At 35.6% G+C, this 21,257-nt stretch overlaps 1 protein-coding gene across 15 annotated transcripts in view; it reads right to left on the bottom strand.

The window, feature by feature from the left end:
• EMC2 (ER membrane protein complex subunit 2) overlaps positions 1–21,257 on the bottom strand; it is a 176,774-nt gene that overhangs the window by 85,750 nt on the left and 69,767 nt on the right. The window contains exon 12 of one of the 15 annotated variants that reach the window (XM_072774237.1): positions 11,480–11,535. The exons of the other annotated variants lie outside the window; for them this stretch is intronic. The gene's annotated coding sequence lies outside the window, so the exon portion shown is untranslated. Of the gene's footprint in view, positions 1–11,479; positions 11,536–21,257 lie in introns of those variants that run through there. 15 annotated transcript variants of the gene reach the window in all.

The raw sequence follows: 21,257 nt of genomic DNA, 5'->3' as shown, positions 1-21,257 counted from the left end.
TTGTGAGGGGCATCTGGTTGGCTCAGTTGACTAAGCTACTACCTTTAGCTTGGGTCGTGATCTCAGGGTCCTGGGATCAAGCCCCAAGTCAGGTTAGGCTCCCTGCTCAGTGAGCAGTCTGCTTCTCCCTCTTTCTTTGCCCCTCCCTGTCTGCCCCCCTCATCCCTATCTCTCTCTCTCAAATAAATAAATAAAATATTTTAAAAAAAGAAAATAGATTGTGGTCTGATTAAGAGTCTGGATGGTGGAAAACTCAAAAAATAATTAACAACATTAACTAAAACAGCCCAATCATAGTGTGATACCCCACATCACAAATAAAGTCAAGATCACATTCATTCATTTATTTAATATGAAGCTTTGGCTTATAACACCTTAGGGTTAAAAAGGAATATTGTAAACATTTTAAAAGGATGATTTCCTTTAGGTATAAAGATGTATACATTAAGATAAAGCCACTTTTATATAAAATGTTGGAACCAAGGATGTTCTATAGCAAGGTTTTTGGGGGTTTAGCTTTATATCACAAATGGGGAAATAATTCAAACAGGCACACATTTCTTTGGTGGGAAAATTTCTGATTGGGCTAGAGTGTATATAGAAGCCATCTTTTCTGGTGGTTACAATATGAGAGTAGGAGGATGATGCTTTGAAAGGAAAATTTAAGTAAGTTCCCCAATACTTAAGATATTAGAAAGAACTCACAAAATGGCATCCATAGGTCACCTTAAATCCCCTCCACTATTCTTTGCTACTATGAATCATAAAGGGGTTTTTTTTTTCCTTTCTAAAGACTCCTCCTAATAAAAGTAACTCTTGAAAACAGTAATATCTTAAACTTTTCCTCTGAATTGTTAGTTAACAAGATTTAAAAAAGAAAATGCACTTGGCTGATGAGACATCACAGTGGTATTACTATTCTAGAAATAGAGTAAAAGGAGAAAGGACTAATAAATGGGAACTTGAGAGGTCCCAAAGAAACAAGTTTCCTATAGGATGACTTGGTTAGAGTCTGGCTAGGCTGTCCTTTTGTTTTTTGTTTGGGGTTTTGTTTTGTCTTGATTTGGGTTTTGTTTTGACTATTTGAGAACACAAAATAGTTGAGAAAATATAAGTATGTAGTAGAAATGAATTTCTTAAAGCACAATAGAAAAGTAACTGAGGTGTTAATAGTTGCTACCCAGAATATCAGTTAAGATTTTAAGTTACTGCACTCACTTTGATTAACTCAAACATGTTTCTCCTGCATGGAGAGCATATTTTGCCACTAATATTCATAGCAAGGCAGATCCAAAATGAGAATCTTCTATTACCAGCTACTTTCTAGGTTAATGAATTAATCAAGCATTTACTAAGAATCTACTATGTGCCTAGCATTTAGCAAAATAGTATTTGAATTAAGAAAAAGAAGAATGGGAGTTGGGTATTATTTTACTTGAAAGGTAAGTTTGTGGCATGTTAACATGTAACAAGGAATTATATTCAACACAGATAAGATGGTTCCAAGTCAGCTTTAATGTTCATCTCATTAGAAACATAACTGCCACTGTGGGAATAAGAACTCTCTTGTAGTCAGCCCATTCAAGATCTTCTTCACTAAGTTCTCATGAATTTCAACCAAAGGGATCTAGCCTCTGATAGATCCTTGTTGTAAGCAGTTCCAAGCATTAACAAATTACAATATTACCTTCCAAAAAATTCAAAGGAAAAACAATAACTTCCTTTCACTTTAAAAATACACATCTATTTATGTCTCTGATCTTTGTTTTTCTTCTTTCCTCTTTTTTTGGGGGGGGGGGAACGCAGGGGAGTAATTATAAAATCCTTGAATTTTTCTTTGTATCTAAAACTAGCCTTAAAAAAGTCTGTTTTAGAAAGTGTGAATGTTTGAGGACAGAGATTATGTTTTTTTCATGTCTAAGATGGATAAACTTTTATTTATTCTTTCACATTATGAATAAATTGGAAATACGATAAATTTAGATCTACCAGTGATTTCAAAAAATGTATTCTTAGTTCAAAGAAGAATTTCACAAGTCCTTTCTCATTCCGAATTTTAACTCTAGTGTCTAGAATAAGAGAGGTAACTGATTATTTATTACAATAAGCAAAGTACATTGATTACAAGGTAATTTACCCTCTAAGGAAGAATCACAATTAATGAATTTGAGAAGATGAGAACACACAGTGTGGGGATCATATATGCAACTCATACACTGCTCCTTGGGTATCAGCTATACAGCAAAAGAAGCTGAACTGCATGTACAATTTGGCAATACCCTGAAAAACTTAAGACTTGAATACTCTTTGTCCTAGGAAGTCCACTTCTAAGAAGTTATACTAATGAAATAGTCATAATGTGACTGAAGATGTACTTATAAGGATAGTCATAACAGTAGTGACTATTGAAAACTGAAAATTCAAGTATCACTCAATAGGGGATAACTCAATAAACAACAATAATATTCTCCTATAAGGAAATTCATGTGATTACTAAAAATTAGTATAGAAGAATGGTAAATAGCAAAAAAAAAATGTTCACCATAAATTCTGAAGCTAAAAAAAATTAGAGTTTAAACAGTAATATGGTATAATATATTTTACTTAAATATATTTAAAGCCCTAATTATGGGTGAATAGAACAAAGACTTGAAGGACCATACCAGTCAAAGTTATCATTCACCTCGTCTACTGCAATAAGCTCCTACCTGGTTTTCATTATTCTTGTAATAATCCTACTTCTTCTAGAGTATAGTCATATAGTTTCCAATCCTATCATGTCATTTCCAGTTAAAAATATTTAGAAGAATTCCTTCCACTTGTAGGATAACAAACATTCTCCTTTTTGCAATTTGCAATTGTTGTTCCCTGTCTGGTTTTTTCTCTCTCCTCTCTGTCTCTCTTGCCACTCTTCTCCCGATATATCATAACTCCATTGTCTGCATTTTTAACAACTGCACTCCAAAATTCAGTTCCAGCAGACAAAAGTGAGGTATTCTTATCCTCCTGGAACTAAGCATTATTTTCATCTTTCCTGATTTGTACAGTACAAGACGCTTCAAAAATCCATTCCTGAAAAGGAATTTTTATTTCCAATCACACCAAGAAACAGGCAAATGGATTTTCAATCAACCCTGAAGCAAGATCTTGGCTAAAGAATAAACAAAAATGCACAAAAGCAGTCGGCCTCTCTCTGAAGGGTTTCTCTGGCAAGCTATTCAGTCTACCAGAAGAACAAGAGTAGAGCTGCCACCATTTAAGTATTGAAAGTAGAGAATTTACCTTTTTGTTCCTGTCTCTGAACCATAATCATAGAAGAATGTTGATACATTAGAACGCTCATATCTGTCCTCATCACATCTACCACTCACACCAACTGTGTCTTTAGTATGTTCTTTAACTAAATACGTCACTTTTATGTAACACAAAATGGGCATTGAATTCAGTGATATGTCTTATTTCTACATTTTGTCCTGATAGCTGTAACTTTAAGACTTGCTGGCCAAGGTGTTTACTTTAACATGGTATCACCTGTATTCAAAGTTAGATGTAAAGGACACACATTGATTTGTCCTAGACCAATAGATGCCAAAAAAGACAAGGTTACTGTGAGAAGTAGACAGTATATGGCATTGGTAGACAAGGCAAAAGCATTTACAAAATACATTCAGATCCACAGACCAAATCTGGGCAGCCCAAATGTTTATGAATTTGAATGGCTGGCTGAACCTCTTAAGTTGTACAGGGTGTGTGTGTGCATGTGTGCGTGTATGTGTGTGTGTGTGTGTGTGTGTGTGTTTGTAACCGTATGCAAAGGGAATCCCCCAAACAACCCCTTTGTGTGCATCAAGATTGCACTATTCATGGCTATACCTAGATAAATTCAACAATGGGTTGTGAAATGGGGCACCCCAGGAGGCTGACAGGCTAACAGACCCTAATCCTCACAATACTCCACATTAAAATTCCTTTGAAGAGGGCATTCATAAAAGGGAAATAATGCATCCTGCAGGGAGAAACCAAGGTAGAGAGTGAACTCTTTCCCTCATAATTTTTCTTACTAGTCTTTCTGATTTTACAGCATGATATGTTCTGAAACTTTTAGTAAAATGGAGGTTTCTCATTTCAGTCTAACTGCTGTTAATCTGTTCCAAATGTTAAAGTTGCAAGTAAGGTCTGGTAACCATCGCTGTAGTGAGTTGATAATAGGAATAGAGCTGATCACCATCTGGTTTGGTTCAGAGTACAACTTGCTGCCTAATATTGCAGAATTTGAGTTGGAAGTCCCCCACATTTCATGAATGCCACAAAAAAGAATTTAAACAAACAGCTCTCCCCAATAGTCATATGTCCTTATTTATTGCTCTATAGGTTTGCTAAATATGGAATATCACATTACTAATTTTGGCAAATTCCAGGGTACATAAACAGGCCAAAACCTCTTAACATAAATTATGCCAGAGCTGCCTAAGGATAATTTGAAAAATTCATGGTGCTGGTTTTCCAAAGTTATGACAGAAAACCATTTCAGAAATAAGAAACAAAATTTGAAATTGGTTTCTTGTTGCAGGCTTCCCTTACCAATGTGCTGTTGCAGATCTATGAAAGTATACTTGACTCTACCACATTATGAATAAATTGGAAAATCTGATTTTTCTAGAACTACCAGTGATTTTTAAAATGGATTCTTGACTGAAAGGAGACATTTCCCAAGTCCTTTTCAATTTCAAAATTTTCTCTTGTAAGTATTACAATAATTCTGGGAACAATCTAGCTTTATATAAAGGAAACTTTCTTCTAATTATATTAAATTATTACTAGGTATGATATCCTCCTAAAAGCTTGAAAGTCCAGACAATGAATATTTAATGATAAGAACCATGTTGATCTATTCTCATTGTATTCCCAATGTTTTGAACTACTACTGGCACATAGATGTTTACTTAATGAATGGAACCCAGGAAACCTATAGGGGAAGTAAGGAGTCTTTGAACATCAACTTTCTGTTTGCTTGAATTTTCTACTCTTAAAAGATAATCAGAGGGGTATATGGATGGGTGACTCAGTTGGCTGAGAGTCTGACTCTTGGTTTCAGCTCAGGTCATGATCTCAGGGTTGTGATATCAAGCCCCATGTCAGACTGTGTTAGGTGTGGAGCCTGCTTAAGATTTTCTCTCCTCTCCCTCTGCCACTCCCCTCTCTTTCTCCCTCTCTAAAAAGAACAAAAAATAAAAAAAGATAATCAGATAATGTAAAGTCCCCATAAATAATGCAATAGTATGCAATTCTCCTTTCAGGTATAACATCTATACTGTCAAGAGACCCCAATTTCCTGAAGACTTTTTGCTCATTTACTTAAGGATGCATGTCCCAAAATACAAAAGCAAGGCAGAGACACAGTAAGTGACATAGCCCACCTTGACAGACCTTTCTCTTTATATTGTTGTACAAGTACAGAATATCTCAAGGCACTCCCTCTATTACAAAGAAACAAAATTTACTTAGACATGACTTTCTCAATTAACAAAGACTTCAGGAATTCTTTCTGAAATTGTTGTCCTAGGCCTCCAATTTTTTAACTATATTAATAATTCTGTCATTTCATTTTAATAAGACAGACTTTCTAATATGCCCCCATCAAATACCTCTAAATCTCTAAAGGCTAATTCCTTTGGTTAAAAGAACTTGAATATAGGGGATCCCTGGGTGGCTCAGTGGTTTAGCGCCTGCCTCTGGGCCAGGGCGTGATCCTGGAGTCCCGGGATCAAGTCCCATGTCGGGCTCCCGGCATGGAGCCTGCTTCTCCCTCTGCCTGTGTCTCTGCTTCTCTCTCTCTCTCTCTCTCTCTCTATGTCTATCATGAATAAATAAATAAAATCTTTAAAAAAAATAAAAAAAATAAAAGAACTTGAATATAACCACAGATCTGCAAGGCTGGATTAGAAATCATCTAAACCAACTCTCTGCATCCATTTGTAGGCAGAACTGGGTGAAAAAGTATCAAAGAGGATACAACTGTACCACTCCCATTTTTAAAAACCTCCCAAGCAGATTTTAAGAACTGCATGACCTTCCAAGAATCCTCTAAGAATCAGGCATTTCCTTAAACTTCATTTTCCTTCTACACCTTCTCGCTTACCCATCTGCTAAAAGAATAGTTGCTTGCCTTCTGGCCAAAAGCTAATGTCTGTGGAGTATAGATTTTTTTAAAAACAGTATCATTTCCATAGGAAGACCAAGGTTGAGCTAAAAGCAACCTTGTCACCCTGCTCCTTTTTTCCTCCTTCCTTTTCAATCTTCAAACTCCTTTCTTTACAGGATCCACACATCATATCTCAGAAGCCTATTGGGTATTTGCTTTGTCACCCATCAAACATAATTCTGCAGAGGAAAAAAGTGCCTCTATGGTACATTATAACGTGTACCAATAAATCCCCACAGTATCAAGAAAATTCCTTTGTGCCGTGATGAAGGCGCCTTCTAAAAGCCAAGAAAAGAAACACCAGTCCACATGTGCACCTTAAAAGAAACTTCATATACTTTGTTTTTCCTTTCCATCTGACAGCCCTGCAATCTGGGAAGCTAAGCAGAATTGGATCTGCTTAGTACTTGAAAAGGAGACAGTTTGAGAATACCCAGTACTATATGCTCTCTCTCCTCCCACCCCCATTACCCATACTCCATGCAGTGTGGTGGTAGAGAAAGCATATTGAATTCCAGATAAGAAATTCCAGCCCTAAATGTCTAGCATAGATTTTCTTAGTAAAATCTATCTATCTATATTATTGGAAATGGGGTATGGTAATGGGTTACTGAAATTGAAGAACTAGAATAAAATTAAATGTATGCAACATGGAAACTGCTCTGAAATTACATTCCATGATTCTCCTCTGTAATAGTTTGCTCTATTTCTTCATGATTGAATTGTATTTTCCATCCACTCTGCCTATGGAAGTTCTATTTCATCCTCAAGATCTAGTTTAAATTTAACATTCTGGTTGAAGCCTAATTATTATAAGCCATGTTAACTCTTTATCCTCTGTATATTATATCCATAGTCTTGACCACATGGTTCTGGGTTTAATTATTCCCATTTTTTTTCATGTGTTAGGTTTATTCTCCCACCCATACTATCAAGTCCTTAAGAAAAGCTAAACTACTATGAGGTTTGGTACTACTCCTTCTTTCACCAGTTTCCACATGTATGATCTTGAGCAGATTCTTGAAACTAACTATGCCTGAGTTCTCTCATCTCTAAATCACAGTTAACAATACCAAGCTTGGGCAGTCCTAGTGGCTCAGCGGTTTAGCGCCGCCTTCAGCCCAGGGCCTGATCCTGGAGACTCAGGATCGAGTCCCATGTCGCGCTTCCCTGCATGGAGCCTGCTTCTCCCTCTGCCTGTGTCTCTGCCTCTCTCTGTGTCTCTCATGAATAAATAAACAAAATCTTTAAAAAAACAAACAATACTAAGCTTACTTGGTTATTGGTTAATAGTAGATAGTCAATAAATACTTGCTGATGGATCATTATTTCCTTAATGATTTGGAAAGTATTTTTTCAAGTATTTAAGGATCATCATTATAAAAATCAATTTCTACTGGAAAGCATTTTAGACCCAAGGTCAGGTGACCTTGAGGTGTTACCTTAAAAAAAAAAAAAAACTCTCTTAAAAGTTAGGCTTGCTCTGTGTCTGCCTCTCTCAAATAAAAGAAGGCCAAAGAGAAATCTGCTTGAGCTTTGGTGATTGTTTCTATTCAAAATAAAGTGGAATTTACCACATCTTCATTTTACTGATTCAATACATCTGCTTAAAATCTGTAGAGGCAAAGGAGGCATGTTGAGAAAATTTGTTACAGGCAAAGTTTGAGTTATCCAAAGCTTTTGAGACACCATTCAAGGGAGGGGTGAGCAGTAGGACTGTAAATATCACCAAATGAACATGATTACAGCAGGCCAAGATATCACTCATCTTAGCTGTCCTTCCCTCTAGTGTAGTGCAGAATGAATAGTCCCTTGGGGGTAATGGGCTTGGCTCACCAGAAAATTTTTCCTATTTTCTCTTCTGAGAATAACAAAACAAAAGCAAATGGCAAGAAAGCCATAAAAACCTGCTCACCTTTAATTGCTAAGGTGTAAAGAAAAACTTACAAGTTGGATGAGTGTTTTCTATTTGTGTATATGAATTATATTATTTTGTAGGCTAATGAACATTAAAACACTCAGTGCAAATCCTGTAGGAAGACTAAAAGCAACCAAGTACTTTGTTATTACTATCCTACATATAATATGCAGGAAGAACAACAGAAAACAAAACCAGGGGCGCTTAGATTGGCTCTTCTTGAAGTACACACCAAAAGATTCAAGTGCCCAAGGCAAGGAACTAAATGTTGCTGTGATTCAGCAAGCACATGATAAAAAAGCTGTGCAATATGAGGAAATGACTACAGAGGAAGGATTTGTCATCAATATAACTGGAAGAGTAATTCTCTATAAAGGCTTAGTTTGGATGTGAATTTAGCTCCAATCTGAGAGGAGAAATTGCCCAGAATTTTCTGAATGCTAGCACTGATGGAAAGGCACATAGCTCCACCACGCAGTGCTAGGGTTCCAACCCATTCATAACAGCTCAGGTTGAGGAAGAGGATTCTGGAAAGGTTTTTCCTGCTCCTTTGATTTCATAATGAACCCTGGATTTTAGGTTTATATGAGCCCCACTAAATTGAAGAAAAGCCAGGTTACATTACCCTTGATTATCCAACTTTAAAGACGGGGATTAAAGATACAAACAATCCAAAACTACAACAGGACAAAAGTCATTCATCCTCTATACTATTGTCGATGTGATCTTTCTTTAAACCATGCCCCCTATTCAACAACTTTCAATGGTTCCCTAGAGCTGATAGGACAAAATCTAAATTTGGCAGTGTGATATACAAGTCTCCTTATGATTTGGCTACTATCTATTTTTCCAACTTCTACTCTCACACTTTCTCATACCCTGCAGTCCAGCCATACCAAAATGCTTGTACTTTCCTGAATCACCCACTCTTTTATAGCTTTTATCCATTTGCCTAGAATACTCTAGCCTTACACCACTACTCTTTCTGAATTAAGCAAGGAATAGGCTAATTTACTAAAAGAAAATCTCCTCCCAATGAATAAAATAATGTTACATATTATACTCAGATACAAAATAATAGGTCTCTCTCTTTTATTTAAAATTATATAAATATATACTTCTCTAACAATCCAGAGGTAGGGTTGGCAAGGCAGTTCTGTTATAACACATAGCTCCCATAGCTCTATAACCTGAGGTAGTTGTTCAAATTCTCATCAAGTCACAGCGCATGGCAAAGAGGAAAAAGGATATGGAGGTATTCAGTTTCCTTTTTCTTTTTTTAAAGGAAGTAGCCCAGAGCTGCATAATTTAGTTCTCATACACCAGTGGCCAAAATATAGTCACATAGATACACCTCATTGTGAAAGAGGCTAGAAAAAGTAGTCACTAGCTGGATGGCTTTGTCAGCTTCTGAAATCTTGGGGTTCTCTGACCAAAAGAAAGGAGATTTGAGGTAATTAGCTGACTATGCTATACAACCTTAAAGAATGAGCACCAAGGTATGACATGCCAAGTCTCTGACCATTTAGGAAATTAAGACTGTGTATGTATATAGCCATAACAACTGGTAAATTGAATATGGAAGATTCATAGTATGACACCAAAAGATGTTTTCTTTTTTATTTCTTCTAATCTCTTTTTAGAACAGAATGTCATATGCTTACTTGGGTCACAAAAATGCAGCCTTGATTTATAAAATTAAAAGGGCTAGTCTGATATATTTACCAACCTTATCTTATTCGAGGATAAGTATTTCTGCCCACCTTCCCCATATAGACTTGGCTGCAAATAGGATATAGAAAGGGAATGTGGCTTTCTTCTTCTTCTTCCATTCTTGTTGCCCCTCCTAAATGCTCTTTCAATGTTTCATCCCATTTATATCCTCTCTGAATCATAAAACAGAGTTTCAGATATTTCACTTGAAATCCTTATCTTGGTCTAGAAATTCATTTGGAATTTTAAATCCACTATAGCTATTTTTAAAATGAGTGTCAATCTCACCAAACTAGGAGCCCCCTGAACTTCAGAATTTTATCTTTAGTAACGAGCACACAATTTTTGAATGAATTCTCTAAACCCTCCAATATGAGTTTAGTTGCTCTTTCTGTATGTTCTTTAATACTGGATACACTTATACCCCTTGTAGTCCTTATGTCTGTGTATTCTGATGGCCTGTTTGGATGTCTGCCTCTCTCAGTCAACTGTAAGCTTTCTGAGGGCAGGCATTACGTTTTTGTACTTAGAGTGCTCAATAAATATTTAATCAATGAACATTGTTTCCTCATAAGAGAAAGAGCAAAAAACTATAAGGCTAGGTACCTCTCCTTAAGGAGTATACACTTTTATTAAAAAAAAACAAAACAAAAAAACAAACAAACAAAACAAAACAAAACAAAAAACCTCCTCTTTCTTCCTTAATCTTCTACCCTAGCATTTTTTCAGTTTCACCACTGGCCTGTTTAAATACTGTAGTTATAATCCTAGCACAGTGTATGACTGAAGTGAATTATCATTAAAGCATTAAGTTCACTTTGGGGAACATATATCAAGGAATTAATCCAAAACGTACAAAAGGCTACTGTCATGCAATTGTCTACTATAGCAGTGTTTATAATAGCAAGACAGGAGACAAAGAGTAGACAGAAATATATAGCAAATAATTAAATATTCACTTGAAGAATAAGTAGTTTTTCAATGGTTATAAATGTCCTCTAATAGCATACAAAGTACCTAAAACATAATGCTTAAAAAAAAAACCCCAAGTACAACAAAAAATTGAATGTGCATTAGAATTGCAACTAGGCAAATACATGTTTACAGGAAAACAATTAGAAGGGAAAATACAAAAGAATAATACAAATCACATGACAACAGCATGATTGTGGGTGGCTTTTTACTTCATCTTCCAAACCTTCTGTAGCAGTGCTAAAATAGTAATGTGTTTTCAACTTACTATTTTTAAAGTTATCTTTAAGAAAGACCTTCAGATATCTATTTTAAGAGGCGACTAACTCAAGAGAAATATAGCTGAAAACTAGGATTACAAATGGAAATGCTTGCATTTTCTAGCATTCAACTTCAGAGGTCTCAACCTCTGAAGATTTTCAAATGGATAAGGGAAAAGGGCTTTCAAAAGTATACCTATGATATAGTGTTATGAACACCATTAGTGGTATGAATATACAATGTGACTCTCAGAAGAGTAATTAATTCAGTTGAACCAAGGAAATCTTCACAGAAGTGACATTTAAATAGGGCTTTGGGGATCCCTGGGTGGTGCAGCGGTTTAGCGCCTGCCTTTGGCCCAGGGCGCGATCCTGGAGATCCGGGATCGAATCCCACGTCAGGCTCCCGGTGCATGGAGCCTGCTTCTCCCTCTGCCTGTGTCTCTGCCTCTCTCTCTCTCACTGTGTGCCTATCATAAATAAATAAAAATAAATAAATAGGGCTTTGGAGAACAAGTAGAAGTTCATCAGATAGGGGAAAACATAAGCAGACAGATGAAATCTGGAAATTCATCATGGTAAGCAATAGGCATGGTGGCTAAAATAATGAGAAAGAAAAATGAAAACTAACATATTGAATGCTTATTGTTGGGCCAGCGGGATCAAGGGGGATCGGGAGGCACCAACAATATGGGGGCGGGCCCTCCACCCTGTTACCCTCACCTCGGGACTTTCCCGCCACCAGCCAACCACCCGAGGATGCCTCATCATGGGGAGACAGGACCTATGCAGGAAACCTGAACCACACCTTACTCAACCCCCATATAAGGGCATAAGCAGTTATCGCCCCATGCCGATTCCACCAGTAATATGCCCTAATACCTATCACCCCATACAGACACAACCCCTTACCGCTCCCCTTAAAAAGTCCACATGCACTCCCTTTGGGTGCGACTTGCCCGGCCCCACCCCCTTGCGGGACCTCCCCGGAGAGCCCATCCATTAAAAGCCTGCCTCGACCAACTTTTGCCTGGCCTCTCTATTTCATTTCACTACCAACCAGGTCAAACCTGACACTTGTCACACACTGAGCACTTTAAATAGATTATAGCAAATTTAATCTTGACAAAAATTCTAGGAGTTGTAAACTATTATTGTTCTTATCATTACCAATTCATTACCAATTTATTGACATGGAAACTATTCTTAGTAAAGCTAAGAAACCTATTTGAGCAAATCACACAAGAAGTGATAAAGATAAAATCTGCATCCAGGTCTTTGCAACCCTAAAGCCCTAGCTTTACCCATTAGCAGTAACAATACTGAGGCAACAAAGGATCTTAATGGTCTTACCAAGAAAGTTAGATTTTGATCCTGAAAAATGCAAAACAATCAAAAGTTCCTAAAGTACAATTGGAGGCTAGAGAGATTTGAAAACCAGTTCAGGGCATAATGCAATAGCTTAGTAAAGCTCTGAATCAAAGAAATGAAAAGGGAATAGAAAAAAATCAGTCAAGAGGCATTTCAGTGATAAAACTGTAACTTAATGACCAGAACTTAGTGAAGAGCAGGAAGGAGGTCAAAGTTTATAAAGTGGTGAGTAAAAAGGCAGTAAATAAATTAACCAAGAAAGGGAGCATGGGTATAAGGAAAAAAATAATAAATCTGATCAGAGCAACTTGAATGCAAGGTGTCAGTAGTACATCCCAATGTTCTTTGTGCAGAATTATCTTCTAGAATTTCTTCTGATGTTTTCACTAATCAGTTGCAATTTTACATTTTAGCTGAATTCTTGGGACACCTGGGTGGCTCAGCGGTTGAGTGTCTGCCTTTGGCTCAGGGCGTGATCCTGGAATAGCGGGATCAAGTCCCACATAGGGGTTCCTGCATGGAGCCTGCTTCTCTTTCTACCTGTGTCTCTGCCTCTTTCTTTCTCTCTGTGTGTCTCTCATGAATAAATAAATAAATAATCTTAAAAAAAATTTAGCTGAATTCCTTTCTCTCTCCATAGTTGGTACAATTAGTAGTTTAAAAATAAATCATTTTGCAATAATGAAAATTTACTCAACATGTCATTTTCTTAAAAAGTTTTTAAAAATCCACATTTAAACCAGCTATTACAAATTTAAAAACATCCACAAATGTTTGATAATTGAAAAATAATCTCTTATTTTCTCAACTATACGTGGAGTTTAAACAAAAAGTTAGCTCAACTAGGAAAGGGAGAGATTGAGTTTGGCTCTATGTGCAATGATGGTCATTTTTTCCTTAAGATTTCCAAAATGACATGTAAGAGAGACATCTTTAATAGACAACTTAAAATGCCTTCTGTATTTCTCAGGGAAATAAGAATGCCAAATGAACTATCAGAAATTCCTATATGTCAGGCACAATAAGCAGTTAAGAACAGCCTCAGTAGGAATTGTTGATTTGGGACCACTCTGCTATTAGAGATTTTTCTTCTCTGGCCGAAGGGTTCTTTTGTAGCACCCCTGAGTCAATCTGATTTAATACATTATTTCCAAAATGAACATAAAGCAGAATTTCCAAAAAAAGACTTCATAGGGAAAACATCCTGAAAAGAAATGAAGGAATAAGGCAAAATAGCACAATTGGCTGCAAAACATTTTAGAATGTTTCTGTATGCTCCCAGAAATTTTAGGTACCAATGGGAAATTAAGTTTTTTCCTTCTCTTCCTTACTCACTTGAAACTTAGATGACTTAATATAATAATATCATTTAAGCATCTATAATTCGTGGTGCCAAATTAAACCATAATGCTCAATGCTATAAAAATATTCAGAGGAAAAAGTACAAAATATAAGAAGCAATTATATCAGAAGGCATTTTAAAAGCCCATACAATCAGAAGGCTGGGAAGATGGCAATGTAAGAGGGCCCTAAGCTCACCTTGCCACACGGATACAAGATAACATTCACATCATGATAAATAACCCAGAAAATGGAAGACCGGAAGACAGGAAGAACAAACTCCATAAAGGGAGAGGAGAGACCACATCAAAGAGGGTAGGAACAGCAGAAACTCAGTGGGCACCCTAAACAGACCTTGGCCATCCACTGGGAGAATAGAGTGAAGGGCACAGTGAAGAGTGAGAAACAGTATCACACAGGGGAGTCTGCGTTGGGAAGATGAATCTCCGTAACATTTGGCTTTGAAAGCCAAAGGGGCTGAATTCTGTGGGTTTTTAAAACTGAGGGACTTAAAGTCTGGAATTTTAAAAAATCAGCAGGCTCCATTCTTGGAGAGCCTAGAGGGTGACAGGAAGCCAAGTTGCCACCCTTAAAGAGACAGCACAACAAATAGCCCAAGGAGATGATAGCATAGAGGCAAACATTTGAAAAATATCTGGAACATATAAGAGGGAGAGTTATTTACTCATCTTAGAGCATGTCCTGGAGGAACATGCTCACAAGGTTCACAGGGGATTCCTACAGGAACAATGGAGCTGGCAGATGCACTCCCCTCCCCCAACCCCCAGCATAAACACAGGGCCACTTGCAAGATCCTGGCAACCTTAACTACCTAGCTTACTTACACCAAGCCCAACCCTATTTACAATTAGTACCAAAAATAATAAAATACCTAGGAATAAACTTAACCAAGAGGTGGAAGACCTATACTCTGAAAACTATAAAACAATGATGAAAGAAATTAGAGATGACCCAAAGAAATAGAAAGACATTCCATCCCCAAGGGTTAGAAGAATAAATATTGTTAAAATGTCCCTACTACCCAAAGCAATCTACACATTTAACGCAATCTCTATCAAAATACCAACAGCATTTTTCATAGAACTAGAACAAACAATCTTAAAATTTGTGTGGATCCACAAAAAACTCTGAATGGCTACAGCAATCATAAAAAAGAAGAACAAAACTGGAGGTATCACAATTCCAGATTGTAAGTTATATTACAGAACTGTAGTAATCAAAACAGTATGGCACTGTCACAAAAATAGACACATACATCAATGGAACAGAACAGAAAGCCCAGAAATAAACCCATAATAATATGGTCAATTAATCTTCAAAAAAGGAGACAAGGATATGCAATGGGAAAAAAGACATTCTCTTCAACAAATGGTGTTGGGAAAACTAGACAGCAAAAGGATGAAAGTGGACCACGTTCTTATACACAAAAACTCAAAATGGATTAAGAATCTAAACATCAGACCTGAAACAGAAATCCTAGAGGACAGCACAGACAGTAAGGTCTCTGACAACAGTCATAGTAACATCTTTCTAATATGTATCTTGAGGCAAGAGAAACAAACAAACAAAAAAAAAACTACATTAAAATAAAAAGCTTCTGCACAACAGAGGAAACAACCAACAAAACTAAATGACAACCTACTGAATGGGAGAAGGTATCTGCAAATGACATATCTGATAAAGGATTAGTATCCAAAGTATATAGAGGACTTACATAATTGAACACTGATAACACAAATAATCAAAAATTTTTTTAAGATTTTATTTATTCGTGAGGGACACAGAGAAAGAAGCAGAGACATAGGCAGAGAGAGAAGCTGGCTCCCTGCAAGAAGCTCAATGCAGAACTCTATCCCAGGACTTTGGGATCATGACCTGAGCCAAAGGCAGACACTCCACCACTGAGCCACTTAGGTGCCCCCTAAATAATCCAATTTTAAAGTGGGCAGAAGATATGAATAGACATTTCTCCAAAGAGGATTATACAGATGGCCAACAGACACACAAAAAGATGTTCAACATCTCTCACCAACAGGGAAATGCAAATCAAAACCACAACGAGGTATCACCTCACACCCATCAGAAGAATAACCATAATAAAAAACTCAAGAAACAAGTACTGGTGAGGATGTGGAGAAAAAGGAATCCTCATGCACTGTTGGTGGTAATGCAAACTGGTGCAGCCACTCTGGAAGACAGTGTAGAGGCTCATCAAAAAGTTAAAAATACAACTACCCTAAAATCTAGGAACTGCACTACTAGATACTTAACCAAAGAATACAAACAGTAATTCAAAGCAATATATGCACCCCTAGGTTTATAGCAGCATTATTTACAATAGCCAAAATATGGAAGCAGCCCAAGTGTTTATCCATAGGTAAATGGATAAAGAAGATATGAAGATATATATGTGTGTGTGTGTATATGTGTGTATATATATATATATGGAATATGCATATATGGAATATGTATATGTAATATACATATTAAAAAAGCATGAAAATAGCCATAAAAATCCATAATATGGCTTTTATACGTATATGTAATATACATATAAAAAAAGCATGAAAATAGCCATAAGAAAGTGTGAAATCTTGTCATTTAAAAAGACATGGATGGATCTAGGGAATATAATGCTAAGTGAAATTAGAGAAAGACACATATATGATTTCACTCATATGGAATTTAAGAAACAAAACAAATGAAGAAAGGAAAAGAGAGAGAGAGACCAAAAAACACACTTTTTTTTTTTAAACAAGCTCTTAACTACTGAAAACAGAGGGTGACCAGAGGGGAGGTGGATGGAGGGATGGGTGAAGTAGATGACAGGGATTAAGAGTACTAATCTTGATGAGCACTGAGTATAAGAAGGAACTTTTGAATCACGATATTGTATACCTGAAACTAATTTACCATTATATGTTAAACTGCACTGGAATTAAAATAAAATAATAAAATACAAAATAAATAAGTAAAGCCCATAAATTCACTGAAGAGATGAGAATAATAAATATGAATAGCTAAAACTGAGTTTGTTGTAAACTAAGTCCTATAGGTACTTGCTTTGACACATTATTATCCAAACTAATGAGAAAGAACTTATATTATCCCTGAGACAGGGTATTTAAAGAAGAGGAGTGGCATCCCAAACTCTTCAAATAAGATCCCCCCCCCCCAAAAAAAAGGTCAAGGGAATTCTCTTGAAAAACATTGAAATAGCAAAAAATCTTTCTCCAACTCTTTCTTTTGATAAGAAGTCACTGAAAATCCCTAAGGAAATTCATGATATGAATCCAAGTGGTCACAGAATTACCAACAGGATAGTAATAGTAGCAGTACACAATCATTACTTTAAATCAGTATCTATCGCCATTCAACGTTTCATATGTGCCAAGTACTGCTGATAATCATTATATGATCAATCCTTACAACAATCTTAGAAGTAGAAATTCTTGGTCCTATTTTGCAGATTAGAAAATTGAGGTTTCTCCAAATTGTGAAAATTTGAAATAACCTACCTAACTTTAGTTTTTCTCAGAAGGCATAAACTGTAGAAATATATTTATGAAGCTTAGTGGGTAACATTCCAGTCATCAATAAACATTTATTGATTACTGACCATATATATGAATGGTACTATGCTAGGAATTTACGTATCAAGAAACAACTTCTTCAGGATGACAGAATTGATAGAATGCATGATGTATCTGAATATCTTGAATTAAGGACTAGGCAACTGGGAACAGTTTGAGTTTAAATTAGTAATAATTGCAAGAAAATACAAGAACAGATAAAGAACACAAGAAGTTATCCAGAAAAGTAAAAACAATTTAATATTTGGACCAGCTGTAATAGCATCTGCATAGTCAAAATGACATGAAATACTAAAAATATGATCAAAATTGCAGTATTAACTGTATCAGGAAGATGGGGATATGGAAGGGTGTTTATATATGGTAGGGATAGAGGAAGAGAGCTAAACCCTCACCTTTTATAATGAAAATTCAACATATTATGCTTAAAACTGAAAAAATCAAGAAGAAACAACATGAACTCAAGACATCAATGTAATGGTAAAAATTAAATGGACATAAGTTAAAAGGATGAATAAGTGACCTTACAAAAATTATTTGACTAAGTTATGTGCATATATAGTTTGATAAAAATTAAAATGAACGCTATGAATTATAAACCATGGTGAATTTCTGAGTAAAAGAATAACAAGCTTGTTCTGAATGTATTAAGAAAACTTTATTTTTTTACTTTTTTTTTTTAAAGAAAAAGAAACCTTTTTCTGTTGGCACTGCAAAAGAAATGTTTAAAAGAAGGGAGGGAAATCAGTTGGAAATCTATTCCCCTAAGTTGAAGGGACTATATTAAGCCAAGTTAGTGGGACCAAAAAGAAAGAGAATAATTTAAAATAAAGTTTAGAAATATAATCAAAAGGACTTGGAGATTAATGGAATAAAAAAACATGCAGAGGGGGAATGTTTAGAACAATTAAGAGGGATGTTTAAAATAATTCAGAGGTTTATAGCAGTTGCCAGGCAGAGCTGCTCTATAAATAATTTTTCCTATTAATTCTTAATAATATATCTATTATTATGTGCTTTATGTAAATATATAACATGCAATATTTTTTTATTTTTATCATACATATAATTATATATCCTATATATATAATCTAGAGAGATATTAATCCCTTGTTGGCTATATAATTGCAGGTATCACTTCTCAGTGGTTTATCTTTTCACTTTTTTTGTAGTTTTGAGTTTCTATTTAGATTCCAGTTAGTTAACATACAGTTTAATATTGGTTTCAGGTGTAGAATTTAGTGATTTATCACTTACATACAACACTCAGTGCTCATCACAAGTGTCCTCTTTAATATTCACCACCCATTTAGCCCATCCCCCACCCACATCCTCTCAGTTTGTTCTCTATAGTTAAGAGTCTCATGGTTTGCCTCTCTCTCTCCTTTTTCCTCCTTCCCCTACCCTATGTTCATCTGTTTTGTTTCTTAAATTCCACATAGGAGTGAAATCACCTGGTATTTCTCTTTCTCTGATGACTTATTTGACTTAGCATAATACACTCTAACTTCATCCATATCATTGCAAATGACCAGATTTCATTCTTTTTTATGGCTAGGTAAATATTCTATTGTATATATATACTACATCTTTTTAATCCATTCATTAGTTGATAGACACTTGGGTTGTATCCATAGTTTGGCTATAGTAGATTATGCTGCTATAAACACTGAGATACATATATTCCTTTGAATTAGTATTTTTGTATTCTTTGGGTAAATATCTAGTTGTGCAACTGTTGGATGTAGGGTAGTTCTATTTTTAACTTTTTGAGAAACCTCCATACCATTTTCCAGAGTGGCTGCACCAGTTTGTATTCCCACCAGCAGTGCAAGAGAGTTCCCCTTTTTCACATCCTCGCCAACACCAGTTGTTTCTAGCATTGTTGATATTGGCCATTCTGGCAGGTGTGAGGTGACAGCTCATTGTAGTTTTGATTTGTATTTCCCTGATGATGAGTGATGCTGAGCATCTTTTCATGTTTGTTGGCCATGTGTATGTCTTCTTTGGAAAAATATGTATTCATGTCTTCTACCCATTTTTAAATTGGATTATCTGGGTTTTGGGTATTGAGTTTTATAAGTTCTTTATATATTTTGGATACTAACGGTTATCAGATACGTAATTTACAAATATCTTCTCCCATTCTGTAGGCTGCCTTTTACTTTTGCTGACTGTTTCCTATCTGGATATAGTGCTTTTACTTAGTGATATCTGAAATAACTCTTTACTGTAATACCATATAGATGGGCATTTCCTTCAACAAAACTAAATAGAGATGCTTTATATTTTCTGTGCACTGTAAGGCTGGATGCTTTTCACATCTACAGGATATTATAGCAAAGAATTATTTCAGATTACTAAGTGAAAGCCCTATATTCAAAGAGAATCATTGGCAAACTAGCAAAATCAAAAGCAAATCAATAATTTGCATGTTTAGCCTAAAATTTCATGTCACAAAAATGGTTTGTTCTTAATCCAGCTAGCTAATAGATATCCCTAATCACTCTTATATTTGGTGATGAATAATATAGTAGTATGGAATTAAGAAATAACTTTTAAATTCAATCACTAGAAACATGAGCTAACTACCTAAGAAGAGAATGTACTTTTGGACCTCAACAAAGGAAACTTATTACTTATATTACAAATTTTAAGTTAGTATTAAACAAATTCATGGTGTTAATGAAGGAGAAATACAAATGAGAAAATGACGCACTCTTACTCAAAAATTAGAGATATAATCTAATTTTTCTACTTCCTGAACATAATTATACCGTTATTTTGTTCACCCTAAATCCACACAAACACAGACTTGGGCATTTTAGTGCCACTGAGCCTTATCCTTAGCACAAACTTTGGGGTGAGCCATACCTTTTTCCCCCTGAATCAATTTTTCTTCCTTAGTTGAACATAAGAAAAAAGAAACTATAAGACCTGGCCAGCTGCTTCAATGCTGAAGGAAATTGTTTTGGTATAATTCAAAATGAGGGGAAAAAGTCAGAAAATTTGGAAGGTTCAAGCCATTTTAGACCATGCCCAGTCATCTGCATGTAGGCTGTATGGCTCATTTGGCAACTTCCAAAACACCTATGCACCATACAGGTTCAGCATTTAAGTATTAAATATGTGTGGCCTGAATTGGCTTCCACCAGTTGACTATCTTATTTCATGCAGTCCAAATCAGCCACAATGTTAAATATCCTTCTAACTAAAACAAACTAAGCACAAAGCTGTCAGGCAAGCAAAGGGCAGGAGAAGAGGACTCTTAGGTTGAAAGATACAAAAACTATTTACTGACTCATCAAAGAAGATGCTGGATTTTACTAAATCTTCAACTGATTAAAGTGAAAGTGAATAATCCTACAAATTCAGCAAACACGATAGCAAATCAGAGACCATTTAGGGATTTAGGAAGAGAAAAATAATCACTGGAGCTTAAAACACTTGGTAAGCTAAGGAGGTCATCTTTCACCATAGGTACAAAGTAGGAGATTTTAATAAAGTTGAATTCCTTTCTTACTAATATCTTTTGTTCATTGGGAATTTTTTATTTTTTATTTATTTTTTGGGGGGGGAATTTAAATTATTAAAGAGACGGTGCTTTTTGGTATAGAATGCTTTCTATAAGCAATATATGTTACAAAACTACATACTTTATTTTTGCCATATTGGGAAGTAAGGTTGTTCATGATTAAGTTTTGTACAGTGTTTACTCTGCAGTTCTAACCTACAAAAGCTTTCTGCCATGCTACTTTTGAAAAGAAAGTATGAAACCTTTTGGTTTATATAAAAGTAGAAGATTGGTATTTTTTAATAAACAGTAACATAGGTCCTAAAAGACATTTATCTGTTCCAATTTCCCT

This window comes from Canis lupus, chromosome 14, assembly GCF_048164855.1.
Source record: "Canis lupus baileyi chromosome 14, mCanLup2.hap1, whole genome shotgun sequence".
NCBI classification, from domain to species: Eukaryota; Metazoa; Chordata; class Mammalia; order Carnivora; family Canidae; genus Canis; species Canis lupus.
Note: the sequence above shows the minus strand (reverse complement) of the source record. Positions and strands in the feature narration are given on the sequence as shown.